This window comes from Schistocerca nitens, chromosome 2 (assembly GCF_023898315.1).
Source record: "Schistocerca nitens isolate TAMUIC-IGC-003100 chromosome 2, iqSchNite1.1, whole genome shotgun sequence".
NCBI lineage: Eukaryota > Metazoa > Arthropoda > Insecta > Orthoptera > Acrididae > Schistocerca > Schistocerca nitens.
The window spans coordinates 952,449,885-952,471,508 of NC_064615.1; the positions used below are offsets into that span (position 1 = coordinate 952,449,885).

The 21,624-nt window shown below is 44.3% G+C and overlaps 1 pseudogene; it reads left to right on the forward strand.

Moving 5' to 3' along the window:
• Positions 1-20,852: 20,852 nt before the first annotated feature.
• LOC126238164 (5S ribosomal RNA) lies at positions 20,853-20,969 on the forward strand (annotated as a pseudogene).
• The last annotated feature ends 655 nt before the right edge of the window (positions 20,970-21,624 follow it).

Consider the following 21,624-nt stretch of genomic DNA (forward strand, 5'->3'; position numbering starts at 1 on the left):
GCGGGCTGCACGATGTTGGGGCGTGAGCGGAAGACGGCCTAACGGTGTGCGGGACCGTAGCCCAGCTTCATGGAGACGGTTGCGAATGGTCCTCGCCGATACCCCAGGAGCAACAGTGTCCCTAATTTGCTGGGAAGTGTCGGTGCGGTCCCCTACGGCACTGCGTAGGATCCTACGGTCTTGGCGTGCATCCGTGCGTCGCTGCGGTCCGGTCCCAGGTCGACGGGCACGTGCACCTTCCGCCGACCACTGGCGACAACATCGATGTACTGTGGAGACCTCACGCCCCACGTGTTGAGCAATTCGGCGGTACGTCCACCCGGCCTCCCGCATGCCCACTATACGCCCTCGCTCAAAGTCCGTCAACTGCACATACGGTTCACGTCCACGCTGTCGCGGCATGCTACCAGTGTTAAAGACTGCGATTGAGCTCCGTATGCCACGGCAAACTGGCTGACACTGACGGCGGCGGTGCACAAATGCTGCGCAGCTAGCGCCATTCGACGGCCAACACCGCGGTTCCTGGTGTGTCCGCTGTGCCGTGCGTGTGATCATTGCTTGTACAGCCCTCTCGCAGTGTCCGGAGCAAGTATGGTGGGTCTGACACACCGGTGTCAATGTGTTCTTTTTTCCATTTCCAGGAGTGTATATAGATTAAAAAGTGAGTGGTAGAGGGATTTGATTCGCCGCCCCGTACGTGATCCCCTTGCAATGCGCGAACACTAACCGCTTGACAACAATGGCATCTTACGACCAGAACCTTCGCACAGGTGCACCAGGTACATGATAGACGCGTAAAACTTCTCTTGCGATTTTCTCAGAATTGCCAGAGCACTGCACCTTACTGCTTGCACATTATGTTGTTTTAATGACCGACTAAATATGTACAACGTCTCAAATAAATATGTGATCCCAACGTCGTGGACTCCTCAGTCATTCTTCAAGAAGCAACAACTGCTTAGATACTGCATTTCCACAACAGTTTCCTCATTCTCTGCAGCACAGTGATATCCAATAGCGTCATACCCGAAACCACTATCGTAAGATAGTGTATGCACCTGCTAGATTTCTTCCGTTCATATGCTGTCCTGGGTAACATTATACATTTTTTCTCGGCCAATTTCGGTTGAAAAAATGCGAAATTTGTATTGAGACATCGCGCAATATTCCCGCTTCAGCCCCTGTAGTTTCATGAATTTTGGACAGGTGGCGGCGATAGCCTTCGAAATGGCGTCTGTAACGTAGGTGCGTTGCTAGCAGATAGCTGTAATTTTCTTTTGGCAAAAAAAAAAACAGAGCATTGCAAATATTAATAGGCGCTGGCAGAATGTCAGCGGAGACCTGGCAGTGAATGTTGTTGTTGTTGTTGTGGTCTTCAGTCCTGAGACTGGTTTGATGCAGCTCTCCATGCTACTCTATCCTGTGCAAGCTTCTTCATCTCCCAGTACCTACTGCAACCTACATCCTTCTGAATTTGCTTAGTGTATGCATCTCTTGGTCTCCCCCTACGATTTTTACCCTCCACGCTGCCCTCCAATACTAAATTGGTGATCCCTTGATGCCTCAGAACATGTCCTACCAACCGATCCCTTCTTCTGGTCAAGTTGTGCCACAAACTCCTCTTCTCCCCAATCCTGTTCAGTACCTCCTCATTAGTTATGTGATCTACCCATCTAATCTTCAGCATTCTTCTGTAGCACCACATTTCGAAAGCTTCTATTCTCTTCTTGTCCAAACTATTTATCGTCCATGTTTCACTTCCATACATGGCTACACTCCATACAAATACTTTCAGAAAAGACTTCCTGACACTTAAATCTATACTCGATGTTAACAAATTTCTCTTCTTCAGAAACGCTTTCCTTGCCATTGCCAGTCTACATTTTATATCCTCTCTACTTCGACCATCATCAGTTATTTTGCTCCCCAAATAGCAAAACTCCTTTACTACTTTAAGTGTCTCATTTCCTAATCTAATACCCTCAACATCACCCGACTTAATTCGACTACATTCCATTATCCTCGTTTTGCTTTTGTTGATGTTCATCTTATATCCTCCCTTCAAGACACCATCCATTCCATTCAACTGCTCTTCCAAGTCCTTTGCTGTCTCTGACAGAATTACAATGTCATCGGCGAACCTCAAAGTTTTTATTTCTTCTCCATGGATTTTAATACCTACTCCGAATTTTTCTTTTGTTTCTTTTACTGCTTGCTCAATATACAGATTGAATAACATCGGGGAGAGGCTACAACCCTGTCTTACTCCCTTCCCAACCACTGCTTCCCTTTCCTGTCCCTCAACTCTTATAACTGCCATCTGGTTTCTGTACAAATTGTAAATAGCCTTTCGCTCCCTGTATTTTACCCCTGCCACCTTTAGAATTTGAAAGAGAGTATTCCAGTCAACATTGTCAAAAGCTTTCTCTAAGTCTACAAATGCTAGAAACGTAGGTTTGCCTTTCCTTAATCTTTCTTCTAAGATAAGTCGTAAGGTCAGTATTGCCTCACGTGTCCCAGTATTTCTACGGAATCCAAACTGGCAGTGAATAAAGCACTATAATTCACAGGGCGAGGCGTCTGTCGCAATCGCAACAATGTCGCTCAAATCTGCCCGACTCCCCTCGTGCCGGCCGGCCGCACGCAGGTGTGACTACCCTAATGTCGTAACGAGCGCACAGCCGGACACTTTGCAGCACAACTGGAAGTCTCTGTTGCTTGTGCTGACAAACTCGTTCACCTGTGGGGGTACTCAGGGGTGTGTGGCCGAAGGGGTTCCTCGCGGCCTAACAGAAGACCACGAAGAGCTACGCGGAATTGCCTGCGCTTTACGAGTCTGTTTTACTGCCAGAAGAGTGGGGAATACTATCGTGCACTGGAATCCTGAATAAAGCTAACCTGCTTTCAGGTATATCTAATCAACCAATACATTAAATCTGATTGCAAATATTGGTTCCTACATTCAAGGGTCCGTACTGTAAAATTATGAAGGTTCCCATTGCGATGGTGCATACTTAAAACTAAATATACAAAATTTCATTACCTCGCCTCTACTCACAATTGATTCTGCCACTCATGCCACATCTTTGGTTCAGTGGTGTCGAAGATACAATCTCTTTTACATGTGATAACCATTTCATGTCATTTTGAAATCTATTACAAAATCGGGATCCACGTACAAGTGGATCCCTCATACACTGATAAAATAAATCAGAAGACTTCTTTTTTTTTTTTTAATTTTCTGAAATCTTCAAGACAAACATGGCATACCTTTTGAAGCAAACACGACTTTTTCTGATCACCAGTTCTGCTTCCAAAGTATCAGAAGTACACTTTCTTTACTAAATCGTTACTGTTCGTTTCATGTTTTTAATCATAAACTCACAATACATTTAATAAGAACCGTCAGTACAGTCCCAGCTGATGTATCAGGCTCCCTTTTCGTGGACGATTTTACCATCTATTGCAGCGCGCAGCGTACGTGTTTCCTGGAGCGCTGTCTTCAGCGTTGTCTTGACCGTCTTTACTCCTGGAGTGTCGCCAATGACTTCCGTTTTTCTGCCGAGAAGACGGTCTGTATTAACTTCTGGCGCTACAAAGAGTTTCTCCCACCGTCCTTACGTCTCGGTCCCGTTGTTCTCCCATTCGTGGAGACAACAAAATTTTTAGGTCTTACATTTGACAGAAAACTTAGCTGGTCTCCACATGTGTCATATTTGGCTGCCCGTTGTACCCGTTCCCTAAATGTCCTCCGTGTTCTCAACGGTACGTCGTGGGGAGCGGATCGAACCGTGCTACTTCGCCTATATCGGTCGATCGTCCACTCAAAGCTGGATTATGGGAGCTTTGAATACTCCTCTGCACGGCCGTCCATCTTACGCCGCCTCAACTCTATAGAACATCGGGGGTTACGTCTTGCGATCGGAGCGTTCTATACTAGTCCCGTCGAGAGTCTTCATGCTGAAGCCGGTGAATTGCCACTGCCCTACCGGCGCGATATACTGCTTTGTCGGTATGCCTGTCGGCTACTGTCAGTGCCCGACCACCCGTCCTATCGTTCCTTTTTTGACGACTCTCTCGACCGTCAATACGGGTTGTACGTATCTGCCCTGCTACCCCCTGGAGTTCGCTTTCGCCGCCTCCTTCAGCACCTTGATTTTTCACTCCCTGCAACTTTTCGAGTGGGCGAGAGCCAAACGTGGTTCGTGTTCACCTTGACCTCAGCTCGCTCCCACAGGAGGTTACCCCAACTTCGGTATACCGCTCCCGGTTTGTCGAACTTCGTTCGAAGTTCATTAACATGATCTTCATTTATACAGATGGCTCTAAGACCAATGACGGTGTCGGGTGTTCTTTTACAGTCGGGGCACACAGTTTCAAATACCGCCTCCTTAGCCATTTTTCGGTCTTCACAGCTGAGCTATTTGCCGTCTACCAGGCTGTTCTTTACATCCGCCTCCACCGACATTCTGCTTATGTCATCTGCTCTGACTCCCTGAGCGCCATCCAGATCCTCAGTGATCCGTATCCGGTTCACCCTTTCGTGCACCGGATCCAACGCTCTCTTCAGCAGCTGGCGGACGACGGTTCTCCGGTTACCTTTATGTGTGTTCCTGGCCATGTCGGTATCCCTGGGAACGAAACTGCAGATGCCGCAGCCAAGGCTGCGGCCCTCCAGCCTCGGACAGCTTCTTGTTGTGTGCCTTCATCTGATTTTATCAGGGTCATTTGCAGCGCATTTTATCGCTGTGGCGTGTCGATTGGGCTACACTTACTGACAACAAGCTTCCGGCCTTGAAACCTCTCCCCACGGCTCGGACGACCTGTTCACGCTCTTCTCGGCGGGAGGAGGTCGTTTTGGCCCGGTTACGAATTGGACACTGGCGGTTCAGCCATCGTCATCTGCTGACTGCTGCGCCGGCGCCGTTCTGCCCATGTGGGCAATTGCTGACGGTACGCCACATTTTAACGTCCTGTCCGAATTTTAATACACTGCGCGTTGATATTGGCCTACCATGTACTCTGGATGCCATTTTAGTGGATGAGCCAGGAGCAGCATCTCGCGTTCTTCGTTTTATACACTTGACAAACCTGTCTAAGGACATTTGATTATGCTGTTTTCTTTTAATCCCTTGCCTGTTAATGTGCCTTTTATAGTGTTGCCCCTTTTAGTTGCTGTTTTAACCTTGTGCCTCGCAGTGCATTCATAACTTAGTCTGGGCGCTAATGACCACTATAGTTGTGCGCCCTAAAAAAAGTACAGTTTTTAGGATCGCTACTAGCCATTATCCTAAACACATGCACTAAAAGATAGAAACGGAGATTAAGCTGTGACAAAACGAACAGCTATAAATAAAGAAGAAGCATACAATATATACTTAGGTGAAAGAAGTTACTGGATAGCGATATGCACATATGCATATTGCGCTAGTATCGCGTATACAACGTATAAAAGGACTGCTTTGGCAGAGCTGTTATTTGTGCTCAAGTGATTAATGTGAAAAGGTGATTATCGCAGAACGACGGGAATCAACAGACTTTGAATGCGGAGTGGTAGTTGGAGCTAGAGGCATGGGACATTCCATTTCTGAAATCGTTAGCGAATTCAATATTTTGAGATCCACAGTGTCAAGTGTGTGCCAAGCATACCACATTCGATGTATTAACTCTCACCACGGAGGACGTAGTGACCGACGGCCTTTACTTAACGTCCGAAAGCAGCGGCGTTGGCGCAGAGTTGTCGGTGCTAACAGACAAGCGACAGTGCGTGAATTAACCGCAGAAATATACGTGGGACGTACGACGAACGTATCCGTTAGGACAGGGCGGCGAAATTTGATATTAATGGACTATGGCAGAACACGATCGACACGAGTGCCTTTGCTAACAGTACGAATTCGCCTGCAACGTCCCTCCTGGGCCCGTGACCATTACAGTTGGATCCTAGACGGCTGGAAAACCGTTCCTTGGTGAGATGAATCTCAGTAAGATACGATAGTAGGGTTCGAGTGTGCCACAGATCCTACGAAGCCATGGGCACAAGTTGTCAAAGAGTCACTGCCGAGGTGGTGGTGGCCCCCGAATGGCGTGCGCTGTGTCTACATGGAATGAACTGTGCCGTCTGCATTTTCGGCTATTTGGAGACCATTTGTATCCATTCATAGACGTCATGTTCCCAATCAACTATGGAATTTTCGTGGAAGACAAAGTGCCATGTCACCGGGGTACAATTGTCGATAGGTTTGAAGAACATTCTGGAGAGTTGGAGCGAATGGATTGGCCATCCAGATCGCCCGACATGAATCCCATCGAACATTTCTGGGACATAATAGAGCGGGCGGTTCGTGCACAAAATTCCGCACTGCCAACACTTTCGCAGTTATTAACGGCTATAGAGGCTGCCTAATACGAGTACTTATGCAGGGGACTTCTGTCGACTTGTTGAATCCATGCCACGTCGACCTGCTGCACTAAGCAGGGCAAAAGGTGGTCTGACACAATATTAGGAGATATCCCATGACTTTTCTCCCTCAGTGGATACGAACCACTGCAACCACTGCCGCCGAAATTTGAGGTTCATATTAGTAATTAAAATAGTACAGAGCTATTTATAAGAACCTCCGGGGTTTAGAAGATTACTGTTGAAAACTAGACATACAGGAAACAGACACACGTAAGTAGATAGAGCAACTCTCCAATTTTGAACCCATGTTACGCGTGCTCAGCATTGGCCCTGTCTGGGACCCGGCAAACGTCATTACGCGCACGCGGTTCGTTGAAATCACTGACACAAACTGTCCCGGAATGCACGACGGAAACCGTCTTTGGAATACTTTTTATTTGTTTGTCTGTCTGAAGGGGTGGACTAATTCGATGTGACAATGTGTAGTAGATGATTTGTCTACACGTACTGACACTCCCCCTCGTACAACTACGACACGGTGTGCACTACAAATCCAAATTTGGAGAGAAGCTCTGTCTACTGATACATGTCATTTTTCTGTACAGTCCTGATCATCTTCAATTCCCGCTACTGATTGTTGTTAATATAAGGGGCGATCAAAAATTTCCACCTGAGGGCATTGCTGCAGCGTATTTGCAACGTACACTACTCGCCATTAAAATTGCTACACCAAGAAGAAAAGCAGTTGATAAACGCGTATTCATGGGGCAAACATATTGTACTGGAACTGACATCTGATTATATTTTCACGCAATTTGGGTGCATTAGATCCTGAGAAATCAGTACCCAGAACAACCACCTCTGGCCGTAATAACGGCCTTGATACGCCTGGGCATTGCGTCAAACACAGCTTGGATGGCGTGTACAGGGACAGCTGCCCATGCAGCTTCAACACGATACCACAGTTCATCAAGAGTAGTGACTGGCGTATTGTGACGAGCCAGTTGCTCGGCCACCATTGACCAGACGTTTTCGATTGAGAGAGATCTGGAGAATGTGCTGGCCAGGGCAGCAGTCGAACATTTTCTGTATCCAGAAAGTCCAGTACAGGACCTGCAACATGCGGTCGTGCATTATCCTGCTGAAATGTAGGGTTTCGCAGGGATCGAATGAATGGTAGAGCCTCGGGTGGTAACACATCTGAAATGTAACGTCCACTGTTCAATGTGCTGCCAATGCGAACAAGAGGTGACCGAGACGTGTAACCAATGGCACCCCATACCATCACGCCGGGTGATACGCCAGTATGGCGATGACGAATACACGCTTCCAATGTGCGTTCACCGCGACCGCGATGTCGCCAAACACGGATGCGACCATCATGATGCTGTAAACAAAACCTGGATTCATCAGAAAAAAATGACGTTTTGCCATTCGTGCACCCATGTTCGCCGTTAAGTACACCATCGCAGGCGCTCCTGTGTGTGATGCAGCGTCAATGGTAGCCGCAGCCATGGTCTCCGAGCTGATAATCCATGCTGTTGCAAACGTCGTCGAACTGTTCGTGCAGATGGTTGTTCGCTTGCGAACGTCCCCATCTATTGACTCAGGGATCGAGACGAGGCTCCACGACCCGTTACAGCCATGCGGATAAGGTGCCTGTCATCTCGACTGCTAGTGAGTGATACGAGGCCGTTGGGATCCAGCACGGCGTTCCGTTTTACCTTCCTGAACCCAACGATTCCATATTCTGCTAACAGTCATTGTATCTCGACCAAAGCGAGCAGCAATGTCGCAATACGATAAACCGCAATCGCGATGGACTACACTCCGACCTTTATCAAAGTCGGAAACGTGATGGTACGCATTTCTCCTCCTTACACGAGGCATCACAACAACGTTTCACCAGGCAACGCTGGTCAACTGCTGTTTGTGTATGAGAAATCGGATGGAAAATTTCCTCATGTCAGCACGTTGTAGGTGTCGCCAGCGGCGCCAACCTTGTGTGAATACTCTGAAAAGCTAATCATTTGCACATCACAGCACCTTCTTGCTGTCGGTTAAATATTGCGTCTGTAGCATGTCATCTTAGTGGTGTAGCAATTTAAATGGCCAGTAGTGTATATAAGCAGCGATATGCAGGCAAGGGATTAGCGTGGCATTTGTGTCTTTTAGATGTGCGTGCGGTAAATGCGGAAACGTGAACAATGGCGACGCTATTACCAAACATGTCCAAACACGACTGACGTGCTGTTAGTTTCTTGGCTGCCGAAGGAAAAACACCAGTAGACATACACTGGCGAATGAAGAATGTGTATGGGGCAGCGTGTTTGTTGAAACCTACCATTTCAAATGGTGTGTCAAGTTCTGTGCTGGAAATCAGTGGAGGGACGAAGTTCTTTTCGCGAATCGCTATTGAGAAAGTTCAGAGAACCGCTATTTGCGCTAGACTGTAGAACGATTCCACTGCCACTATCGTATGCGATTATCACGTCTTCAGTCCTTTGAAAAAGGCCTTGAAGGGTCGACTATACCTGTCGGATGAGGATGTGCAGAGGGCAGTTACGGACTCCTTCGCGCAACAGGACACGGTATTTTTAGCTGACGGGTATCTTCAACCTGATACGTTGGTAGGGTGATTGCCTCAGTGCTCAAGGCGAATTTACTTGATTGGCATTCAGATTCCAGACTGTACTGCTTTCGAACGGAAACTTTTTGATCGCTCCTTATATTAATAAGAAACCATCACAGCTGTATTGACACAGGTTTGTTGTGCTACGACATGTGTGAGTCGAGTGTGCACTGCTTGGCAAACAACTCGCACCCAGCGCTCTACGTGCTTCTGCCACATGGTCGACGGAATGCCGTCATGTTCCAGAATTTACCTAGAACAACTATGTGAGGATATCTTATGAAAACTGTCGGCAGTGTAACATGATGATGTTCTAGTCAACGAAATCTCTCTCGACGTGATAAATGTATATCAGTACAGCTGTGGTTGTTTCTTAACCCTTTGCCTCCCATTAATATAAAGCAATCTCGAAGGTTTTCGCAAAACTGCTTTTTATCATCACTGTAAGGAACAAGAAACATAAAGAAATTGGCAAACAGCGAAGAATAAATCGTTTTAAAGTTGTCGTTTCGCTTTGGAAGCCTAGGACATACAGCAATTTCACATTTTTCGTAGACGCTACCTGACATCTCGAAACTGTTATAAACTGATAATGCCTAAAAGAAGTTCTAGCACTAAATAACAAGTAAAAATGTGCCAAAAATTTAATAAATCTGTATAAAAGTACATACAGATCCAGCAGCGGTTTCATTTCGAAACCACTCATAACCGCAGTTGTATAAACCCAAATTTATGTTACGACTACTTTAGATATACTTACTTCACTGTCGTGATCTCCTCAATGTGAACACTACATAAAAAAAACACAAGTTACAAACTTCTACAATCACAAACCTCAATCTCAGCGCCGACTATTGTTTCGAACGCGTTGATGACTGCTCCAGTGCGCTGTATTGATAAAAGTGCCTCAGTATACCACTAGAGTTCTCTGTTTTGGAATAGCATCGGTGGTTTCATGCGAAAGGCATGATACATAAAAAAATAATAGTAATAGAACTGTGATTTCAGGCAGAAATTATGTTACTCAAAGGGCTAAACCCAAGATGTACTTTTCAATAATACTGTATATGAAATACATGTGATTAGAATACTGACTGTTAATTGGAAAAGAATGATGAGCGATGCCCCAGTTTCATCATACTTGTATTCATAAAAGCAAAAACCACGAGAATAAACTATTTTCATTAACGAAAGTTGCCTCAGCTTTGGACCGTTTCATCGAATATCCTTGGTAGTATTAGGTATCTGCTGTGACATAGTTTAACAGTTTAGCTCATGCTAGAAATATTTGTAGGGAGTTAACAAATATTAGCTTGTGCTGAATTCGTCAGTGCAAGTGTCGACCGTAGAAAATAGCGATATTCTGAACAGATTATAGAAAACGTTGAGCGGAGAAGATAAGAGTATGCTAAAGGGATTATAGAGGATATTGAGCGTAGTTGTTTCGTAGGGATAAAAAGGTAGGAAAACATTAGAACATGTGTCAGACTGACTTCAGAATGATGATTAAAATTTCGTTACTTCGTACTACAATAGAACCTTACTAATCCGTCCCCTATGGGACTGATAGCATGGTCGGAACGCAAAAAAGATCTGATTATCAGAGGACCACTTTCATTGAGACATAACGTCACAATACTGTACAGTACAACTGTAATTTTCAGCTGAAAATTCTGTCTGAAACATTGCTCCACTTTAAAACAATAACAAAACGAAAAGAAAACGTTGAGACACTAAGGAATCTTACACGAAGTTGAAAGGTACAATAGTGCCGATAATGCAAAGTGTATCGTACAGTGAGACGTTGTTACTGTGAGTAAAAGTTTGACATCCGTACATTCGTTATTACAGTACTGCGTTGACACAGAATTGATTCGCGCTTCACAACTGAAAACATAACAAACCATACGGTAAAAAAATGTTCTGTTCTTCAGCAGGGCGAAAAACGTCTAATTTTCTTTTGTTCATCAGACGACGACCTTGATTTCGCCTCGATTTCCCAACATTTCCTAATACACAAAGTGTCTATTGTAGTAGACGTAGAGCTACGTTCGATGTATTGAACGGCTATATCAAAAGCATTTTAAGGATTTACGTGTGATAACCGAGCCGCAGGTTCATCGTCTTCGTTGTCGTCCTCATGTTTCTCGATCCTATCGGTTGTTTCAGTTACAGCGTCAATGATTCGGTCGTCAATTGATTCAGCATCTGTTGTGCTGCCAGAGTCAGCCGATCCGACCCAGTCACTAACGTCATTAGGCTCATTATCCGGTTGTAGACGCAGCGTCACACGTTTACGTTTAATTGTTGCCGTAATTTATTTTTACAGTCTTTAATATATAAGAAGAGCACTGTCACTAATTTGTAAGTCATCGACAAATCCAGACCTAACTGTAGCAGCGGTCCGTGTCCGTAAACAAACGCTGGAAATGGGACGGTCGGAGTAAGCGGGGACTCGGACCATCCGAGGTCGGATTAGTAAAGTTCTACTGTAGTCAGATTCTGTTTCACTGCGTATTAACTAAGCGACCGTCGATCTGTAGAAGCAAACTCCACAGCTACACCGTCAATAATTCAGTATTCGAACATTCTAAAACAAAAAGAACAGCGGGTGTTTGGTGGTACAGTGGTTTTAGTGCAATGGGAGATGGAAACCTCGCGTGAAAAACTGGGATGTCAGCATAATAATTACGACATGATGTAAAGATATAGCTACTCTAAGAACGTACCCTAATATTTGTAGAAAAGTGACAGTATTTACCTTCTGTGTTTGTCGGCTTCTTCTGTAGAACTGTTCTCATCAGGCCATGAAAATATAATCTTACCTACTCAGCGTTTTATATTTGCAGACTGGAGTCACTGTGAGGCTGATGTAACGCCATATATCTTCAGCTTGTTCCCGGAATGTAGATGTTAGCATACAAAACAAAGCAGGGCGTAAGTCTTTCGTTTGCAGTGGCCAATGTCAACCGACCCGGTGTGACTGCGTAATATCCTGTTCTGGCTGAACTGCGAATCAACGAGTGACGTCATTTCTCTACTTTGTATACGTTCGTAACTGAGAAACTCTCACTGTAAGACTCTTTTTGAGTAATTGATGACTGTTTCCAGCGGGTGCAATAAAAGGGCTGTAGCGATCCTCAGAAAGATTATGCTTGCTTGTGGCTACACCAGTGATACAGTACAAACATTTCTTTTACTGAAGTTTGACTGCAAAACTTGGATTGTTTTGATTTTAACATGTCAAAACTACTCCTGTTTTTGGCCTGTTTGTGGTCTCGTGCCTGTAATTTGTTTTGTCTTTCCGAGAGACACTCCATTTTCCCTTATTTTACCTCCTGTTTAGCTTTGTTTAGCCATCTAAAATGGATGTTTACATTGTGCGGTTAACTGTAAGGAGAACGTACATTAATGCATATTTACAGATTTAAAAACTCAAGCTGTCACAATTTTTTCCACTGTAAAATTTTAAAAAACAGCAGTAGAAGTAAATTACACATTTTTGTGTAATCTAATCACACTTTTTCTGAAATTTAATCATAATCAGTACATAAAAATGAAAATATGAGCACAATTGGCTCTGAGCACTATTGGACTTAACTTCTGTGGTCATCAGTCCCCTAGAACTTAGAACTACTTAAACCTAACTAACCTAAGGACATCACACACATCCATGCCCGAGGCAGGATTCGAACCTGCGACCGTAGTGGTCGTGCGGTTCCGGACTGTAGCGCCATGAGCACAATTAAAACCTACAGATTTTTCTCTGTACTCTTACAGTTATTAAGAATCTCTTCATAAAGACAAACGTCTTTAATAAATAAAATCGAAGCAGCTCTCTGACTCAGAATAACACTCACATACTGGAGAAAGATAAATGTTGATTCTATACAGATATAGAGAAAACAGGCGAAGTTAACATGGATTCGAAAGGTTTAATGACGCATAATATTCACCTTCCGTTTGTTGTGACACGTTCCACATCTGTTATCAGTAATGTTTTCCGCGGATCTTGACCTAACGTACGTAGTCTTTATACGTCAATTTCAAATCGAGGACACTTCCTCTAGAGGCTATTTGTTTCGCTACTACGTCAGTCTCCTCATTATAGCGGATTCCGGTGTGGGAACGCACCCAAAGCAGATGGACAGTCTGCACCCTTCGCTTGCTGCGAACATATTCCAGCATCACATGTAATATATAATAACGATTGATTATTTTATGCACTCTCCGGTGCTGAATCTTTTTAATAACACTCTCGGCGTCGAACCCGATTAGTATCTTTAGGAAGGAACCTGAAGATACAAACTTGACTGCTTTCAAATTTCCCAATGTCTGCACGGTAAAAATTGAAGTGTTTTAGGTGTTTTGAAGAGCTTACGGCTTTAGAGCTGAGGGCACAGAAAAGCACATCCAAGTGTATTCTCCTTGGGAAGTTTCGGATCCATCTGAATATGCACAGTTACAACTAAGTCACTGAGCTTGGAGGTGATAGAAACTGCTATTTGTATTTATACTTTACGAGTTTGTCGTATTAAAATTATATACTGTAATCTGGTAGCTGAATGTGTCACGATCATATACAAATAAAGGCAAATGCGAAGAATATATTACAGAATGTAAGATAGGAGGCCACTTTTTAAAGTTGGTACAAACGGCCAGAACTTTACTTCTCTTGGGGGCAATCTACAATTCGTAAATGCAGTCTATACTTTTATGGAAAGCTATCCATGTATGCCAAGCCTTGAATAAAAAACTTATCTGACAGCATTTGACATCTACAGCTACACTAACAGGCGTTTGTAGGAGCTGAACGCATGGCTCCTGAACAGCTGCGAATGGCTCTGTGCTGAAGAGTAATTTGGCTACATAAATCGTACACACTTCGTGATTGTGTCTCAACCCATAGTTCGGTGGAGATCGAATAATCCCTCGGCAGATAGTGAGTAGAATACTTTGATGCGCTTCCCACGACAGACAGTTGAGTAAGAAAATTATATTTAATATTGCTTCACGCTTTTCAACAGTGGATTGTATATGAATTGTCCAGCTTACCCGTGAGCGAAGTATTATTTCGAGGAAGTGAGGACGAGATTTTATCTGAAAAATGTGCATTCCACGTATGACTTGAGCATTCGATTTGTAAAAATGTACGATGATTGACTTCTCAACTGAAATCTCCAGCCCGTTGGTAGACACGCAATCATCCACCTGTTCTGTGGTAGTAAGTAATTCCGATTCGGCCTGAAGATACGAATTCGCAGTTGGATAAACACATACGCTGAGATGACAAAGGCCAGGGGATGGCGATATGCACATATAGATATGACGGGAGGTATAAAACGGCAATGCATTGTCGGAGCTGTCATTTGTTCTCAGATGATTCGTTTTAAAAGGTTTCCGATGAAATTATGGCCGAACGGCGGGAGTTAACAGACTTTGAGGGCGGAACGGTTGTTGGACTTGAGGCATGGGACATTCCATTTCGGAAATCGTTACGGAATTCAATATTCCTAGATCCACAGTGCCAAGAGTGTGCCGAGGATACCAAATTTCATGCATCACCTCTCACCACGGACAATGCTGTGGCTGACGGCCTTCCGTTAACGACAGAGAGCAGCGGCGTGTGCGTAGACTTGTCAGCGTTAAAGAAAAGTGAACTACCCGCAGAAATGTAGAACATACGACGGACGTATCCGTTAGAGTGTGCGCCGAAATTCGGCGTTAATGAATTATGGCAGCAGAAGACCGAAGCGACTGCCTTTGTTGACAACACTACATCGCCTGCAGCACCTCTCCTGGGCTCGTGATTATATCACTTGGACCCTAGACGATTGGAAATGGAAAAGAGTTCTGATATCAATTGATCAGAGCTAATGGTAGGTTTCGAGTGTGGAGCAGAACCCCAGAAGCTATGGAACTAAGTTGCCAACAAGATACTGTGAAGGCTGCTGGTGGCTCCATAATGGTGTGGGCTGTGTTTACATGGAATGGACTTGGACTTTTGGTTCCGCCAGGGTAGCCGAGAGCGTTCTAATTTTGTTTGTTGTAACTGAAAGACGCCTTTTGTCCATGTAAAAAAAAAAAAAAGTAAAAAAAAGGCGTTGGGTTAGTAAGCGAAAGGTTAAGAGTTCAAACCTTGTGCGATGCTAAATATTTTCTTTATTTAAAAACAATATCGAAGTTTCTACAAAAAAATAAAAAAAAGGCGCTCAGTCCGGAACCGCGCGACTGCTCGGGCCTGGGTTCGATTCCTGGCCGGGTTATTTAAAAAAAAAAAGTTGGTAGAGCACTTGCCCGCGGGAAAAAAAAAAAAAAAAAAAAAAGAGAGCGCTAACGCGCTGCTTCCTGGACTCGGATACGCGCGCTGGCCCCAGATCGAATCCGCCCGGCAGATTAACGACGACGGCCGATGTGTCGGCAAGCCTGTATGTGGTTTTTAGGCGGTTTTCCACATCCCGCTAGGTGACTACCGGGCTGGTCCCCTCGTCCCGCCTCAGTCACACGACTCGCAGACATTTGAAACACATTCACATTATTTCACGATTTACACTAGAAGCAGACAGCTGGGGTACACTAATTCCATCCCAGGGGTATGGGGTGGCGGCAGGAAGGGCATCCAGCCACCCCTAACATTAACCATGCCATATCCGTACTTAACCCTGCTGAAAATGCGTCCAATGTGGGATAAAGGCGGTAGCAAAAGAGAGAAAGAAAGGACTTGGTCCTCTGGTCCAACTGAACCGATTGACTGGAAATGGTTATATTCAGCTGCTTGGGAGGCCATTTGCAGCCATTGACGGACGTAATGTCCCCAAACAATGATGGAATTTTTATGGATGACAATGCGCCATGTCACCTGGCCAGAATTGTTCGCGACTGGTTTGAAGAACATTCTGGACAGTTCGAGCGAATGATTTGGCCACCCACATCGCCCGACATGAAACCCATTGAACACTTATGGGGCGCAATCGAGAGGTCAGTTCGTGATCAAAGTCCTGCACCTGCAACACTTTCGTAACTGTGAGTATCTGTAGAGGCTGCATGGCTCAATATTTCCGCTGGGGACCTCCAAAGACTTGTTTAGTCCATGCCATGTCGAGCTGCCGGGCAAAAGGAGGTTAGACACGATATTAGGAGATATCCCATGACCTTTGTCACCTCAGTCTACATCTCTGCATACTATAATATGTTTGTGGGGAGAGTGGTTGTTCGTTCTAAATCAAGAGCCAACAGAGTACACACAAAAGAACGTTTTGGTAGCAGGGACATAACAGTGACGTTGCTTTATACCCTGCTTTTTTCTATAGAGCACGTACGTTTTCTAATGGTCAAGGTAGTATAAACAAGAATATTATCATTGTTTCTTTGGACGATCTTTCAACGTTTTTGTCTGAAGCGTGGTCTATAGTATCGATCTTCCTCTAGACACCATTCTTACTCTTTCGGAGCCCTTTTACAATTCTGTACATTGCATCAGTTAGTTTTCGTCTTACACCCCCACAAAACACAGCTTCGTTATAGACCATCTTCTTTCAACAGACGGTCGTTTCGCCGACTCAGTGGTATACTACAACGACACGAGCGTACACTCAATTTCTATGCTAAGTCACAACTAGCCTCACACTTTTGTACGCTTCTGTAAAGCCCTCCTCTCACTGGAAGTGGAAACGTGCGTGGACTAGGAGCTGGCGACGTCACAGCGTGGAATTCCACGTTCCATTACACTGGCAAGCGCGAAAATAAGAATCAGACATGTCGCTTTGTCCGTTGTAAATAGCCTGAAATGTTTAAGTTCAGTTCATCTCAAACGCTATGGGTCTCCCAATGCCTTTGTGCTATGAGGTAGCAGTAATAGCTGACGATTAAGTGCAATTTTTGCACTGATCAGACTTGCCTTTGATCCAGTGGAACAACGTGGTGCAGTTCACCCGCCACAGAAATTTTACATCAAGTTTAAGTTAGAATAACTTGCCCATACTTCGTGTAAAAGTAAGGGTGATTGTTTCTTTATGCGAGTACGTTTTTCAATTTCTTTACGCCCTTGATTTATAAACTGAACGTCGCGCCCTTTGTTCTAATTGTAAGAAGAGCCACGTGCTCAACCTCTCCTGTATAATCAGTTTCTTTCGTTGTGACCTTAAATAATTACTTGTTATGATATTATTTGACAATTCTCGAAGTTTTCATGCAAGTGCGGAAACCTGGCGTAATAAATTGTGTGGAACCAAGTGGGTGTGGATTAGGTGGAGGCCTTCAGCCGGACCAGATTATTCCTCATCGATTTGATTTATACGGCTGCTATTCTTTGATAGAAATGTGCTCTCTGTGCCCACTTTTCCTTCTTTGCATTCGAGTGCTGTTGGTGGTTCTCGCCTGAGTCCATCTTTTGAGTCTCAGCTAAGTAACTGGTTCAAATGGTTCAAATGGCTCTGAGCACTATGGGACTCAACTGCTGTGGTCATAAGTCCCCTAGAACTTAGAACTACTTAAACCTAACTAACCTAAGGACAGCACACAACACCCAGCCATCACGAGGCAGAGAAAATCCCTGACCCCGCCGGGAATCGAACCCGGGAACCCGGGCGTGGGAAGCGAGAACGGTACCGCACGACCACGAGATGCGGGCCTAAGTAACTGAGTGCATGGCCATTTCCTTATTATTGCATGTCGTTTTCCTTCCGTTGAATTTCACAAATGTTACGATCTTCTCATTAAAGAGTAACAAGTTACTTTGTTCCAGTATAAGGCAACCGTTTCCTCTTATAATGTAACTAATTTCCTCCATTATTGAGCACTGCTAATTGAATAAACCAGTGATAAGTTGTATACCATCAATCCTGCGTATTGTTGCATGATCGTTAGGTCAATACCTGATTTCAGTTGTAAAATCAATATGAATTCTCTGTTATATCTTTTGATGAGTCATTGCATAAGGGCAGTGATAAATGAGAAGGTGAAAGTCACTTAAGTGATCAAAAAAAGAGGGGGAAACAATTGTAAATACATTTTTATAAACATTTTCCAGTTCGGTCGGTTCTCTTGTCTTAAGAGTCGCTTTAGGCTGGTGGCGACCCTGAAGCGCTATCATATTAGTTGTGAGTCTGAACGCCCCCAAGGTACTAAAAGTAGTATACCGATACATTGGTCCTAGGTCAAGTTGCTAGTGCAGACTCCGTGCAAGACCTAAACATCCTACTTATACATAATTATATTTATCAGATAATGAAATCTGTAGTTACAGTCTTTCAACACACCGTTCCATATAACTAACACGTTACTCCCATGTTGGCGTAGCATACTTGACAGCGATGTAAATTATAAAGAGGAAACCAGTAGGTTCGCGTATAACTACTTCTAATTTTTTTACCATCTGTTTTTTTAAATATTGTAGGGTCTTTCTTATTAATTTAATAGGAGACGGTGATATTAATTATTAATTTGTTGCACTGACCAAAGACTGGAATGATTAAGTGACTAGAAGTCTTAACGTGAGTGCCAATCTATTTCAGAAAGTAAACACAAGTTAGTCATTGGAAATTCTTGGTATTATGAAACTTCGTGTAAAATATATCTAACTATATCATGGTTTTATGGGCTTCTTCACATTTTGATTTTGCCTGTAAATATATTTTTCATTGATGGTTAGTAGCTTCGAAAAAATCTCCTGTTCCATTCGAATGAAATTACGAAACGAACCTCGATCTTCAAACCTATGCGATTAAGTACATTACTGTACTTCAAAGTGATGGTAGTCAATACAGCATTGAGAATATGAATATTGTCGATGCGCAACGGACATTAGACATAATACTTTAACTCTGTTTAGTTTAAAAGCGAAAACATTATAAAGATTCAACTTCTACTAGTACGTATCTTAGCATATGTAGTGGTCCTCTACCTGCAGTTCGCTATTTAAGCCATCGACAAGTCCAGAATCCTCTTCGCGATGTTATCCGCTCTTCTTCGACGATAGCAAACGGAGCTAACGTAGCTATTTCACACGCTTCCATTTTCGTAAACAAACTGTGTGATTTGCGCGGCAGATGCAGCCGAGAACTGGCCCAGGAGATCGCAGCTGTCGGAAAATTTGATGATGAGGAGCACGTAATGTTCCGTGAGATGTAGCAGGTCATTTGAGAGGGCGCAACTACCACGATGGATACCATATCTGTCAGGTTTCGTGATGAGAAACGCGGCCCGCGTGAGGACGTTTTAGAAGAGAACGAGTCGACAAGTAGGAAGCGATGGCAGCAACACCGCCCTCAAACTTCTCATACTCGCAGAACTGCAGCAGGAAGGAGGGAAGACGGCATGGCACTGACGTCACCGCGGCGCCTTGATTTCTAATGTATGCAACCCTCGACGTTTGACTCGTACTGTCTCCTTTTCTGATTTATAGTTGAAACCCGTTGCTAGTAAACAGAGTATTGGTCTTCGATAACAGCAAGGGACCACTGAGCTTAAGGCCAGGTCCTCACTCAAAATGGCCGAATATTCGATTTTTATTAATCGCGTTTTTTGAAAGGTACAGGGTGACAATTATTGAACTGTATGAAAAAATTAAATTAATTACAAACTAGGCGTGCATACAATTTATTCAACACGTTAACGTCACTACAGTTGTTCTAATTTAGGTTATGACGTGCTCGATATGCCTGCCATCATTGCGATGATGTGGCGGTGACGAATAGCCAAATTCTGCATGACCCGTTGAAGTGTCGGAATATCAGTGCTGTCGATGACTTCCTGAATGGCTGCTTTCAGCTCAGCAGTGGTTTTGGGGTTATTGCTGTACACTTTGTCTTTAATACAGCCCCACAGAAAGGAGTCGCATGTGTTCAGATCTGGAGAATATGGCAACTAATCGAGGCCCTTGCCAGTGGCCTCTGGCTACCCCAGAGCCAGAATGCGGTCCCCAAAGTCCTCCTCCAGGACATCAAACACTCTCCTGCTTCGATGGGGGTCGCGCTCCATCTTGCATGAACCACACATCTTGTCGAAATCAGGGGCACTTTGGATAATGAGGATGAAATCATCTTCCAAAAGCTTCACATGCCGTGCAGTAGTCACCGAGCTGTCAAGGAATATCCCATCGATTATTCCGTGAGTGGACATTGCACACCACACAGTCACCCATCGAGGGTGAAGAGACTTCCCGATCGCGAAATGCAGATTCTCAGTCCCCCTATTGCGCCAATTTTGCTTATTGATGAACCCATCCAAACACAAGTGGGCTTCGTCACTAAACCAAACAATATAATGCGCATACTAATTCCCATCATGCCGCACAGCCAACCGTGCAGTGTGAATGTACTAATGCAAATCGTTAAGAAATTATGACGATTTTGTTTCATACAATTCAATAACTGTCACCCTGTATATGCGTCTAGAATTTTGGGACGGAAGCGTTTTTTAATCTGCGCATTACAAAAATTTATGTTCGAAGCAGTGTGACGGTTGCCGTGGGACGCTTTCAGCCAGAGACTCCTGATTCCACTAGAAAAGTTGTCGTGCCGTGACGCAGTGTTCACAAACTGACTTATATTACAGTATGCATGCAAAACATATTCGCCGAAAAAGTCGACGAACAACGTGTGCAGGCTGCTGTACGCAGCTTCCCCAGCTCAGCTGGGTCGGCTTTTCTCGCGAAGAAGACCGAGGTAATTGTTCTCCAGGAACAATTCGAGATACAGCAAGGGTTGGTAGACGGTCCTGGAATTGAAGAATAAACGTAAGTAACGAAAACAATTTTTTGGTCAAATTTTGGTCAAAATTGATCAAAACATAATTTTTGGCCCGCCATATTGGATTAGAGGCAACGGCCTTGCCGCAGTGGATACACCGGTTCCCGTGAGATCACCGAAGTTAAGCGCTGTCGGGCGTGGCTGGCACTTGGATGGATGACCATCCAGCCGCCATGCGCTGTTGTCATTTTTTGGGGTGCACTCAGCCTCGTGATGCCAATTGAGGAGCTACTCGACCGAATAGTAGCGGCTCCGGTCGAGGACAACCATCATAACGACCGGGAGAGCGGTGTGCGGGACCACACGCCCCTCCTGCCCGCATCCTCAACTGAGGATGACACGGCGGTCTGATGGTCCCGATGGGCCAGTTGTAGCCTGAAGACGTAGTGCTTTATATTGGATTAGCCATTTTGAATTTCGAAAATCTAGTTTTTGTGCAGATTGAACTAATAATATATATAAAAGTTTACCCTAAACTGTAAACAGATTTTTCTCAAGGAATGATTCAGCCTATCAACTTCTACATTTGATCCCCGAAAGTAAACACTTTTCTTAGTAGCTTATATCTATAACATAGGAAATATCTTGATGTTAACTATCTTTTGTAAAGCCGTAAAGAGTGAAGAAAATCACAAAAAATCGAATTGTTGTTAGCACCATATCGTTAAATTTAAGGTTAATTTATTCTTGTTAGGTATAAGCTCCCATACAGTTAATGTAGTATCTACTGATGTTATACATTTTCGATTTCGGATAACTCCTGAGGGGCTACACTGCATGCTGTCTGCGTACTTCAAACTCTCAGGCCTTTGATCAAACCATAATTACGGGCCCCATTTTTT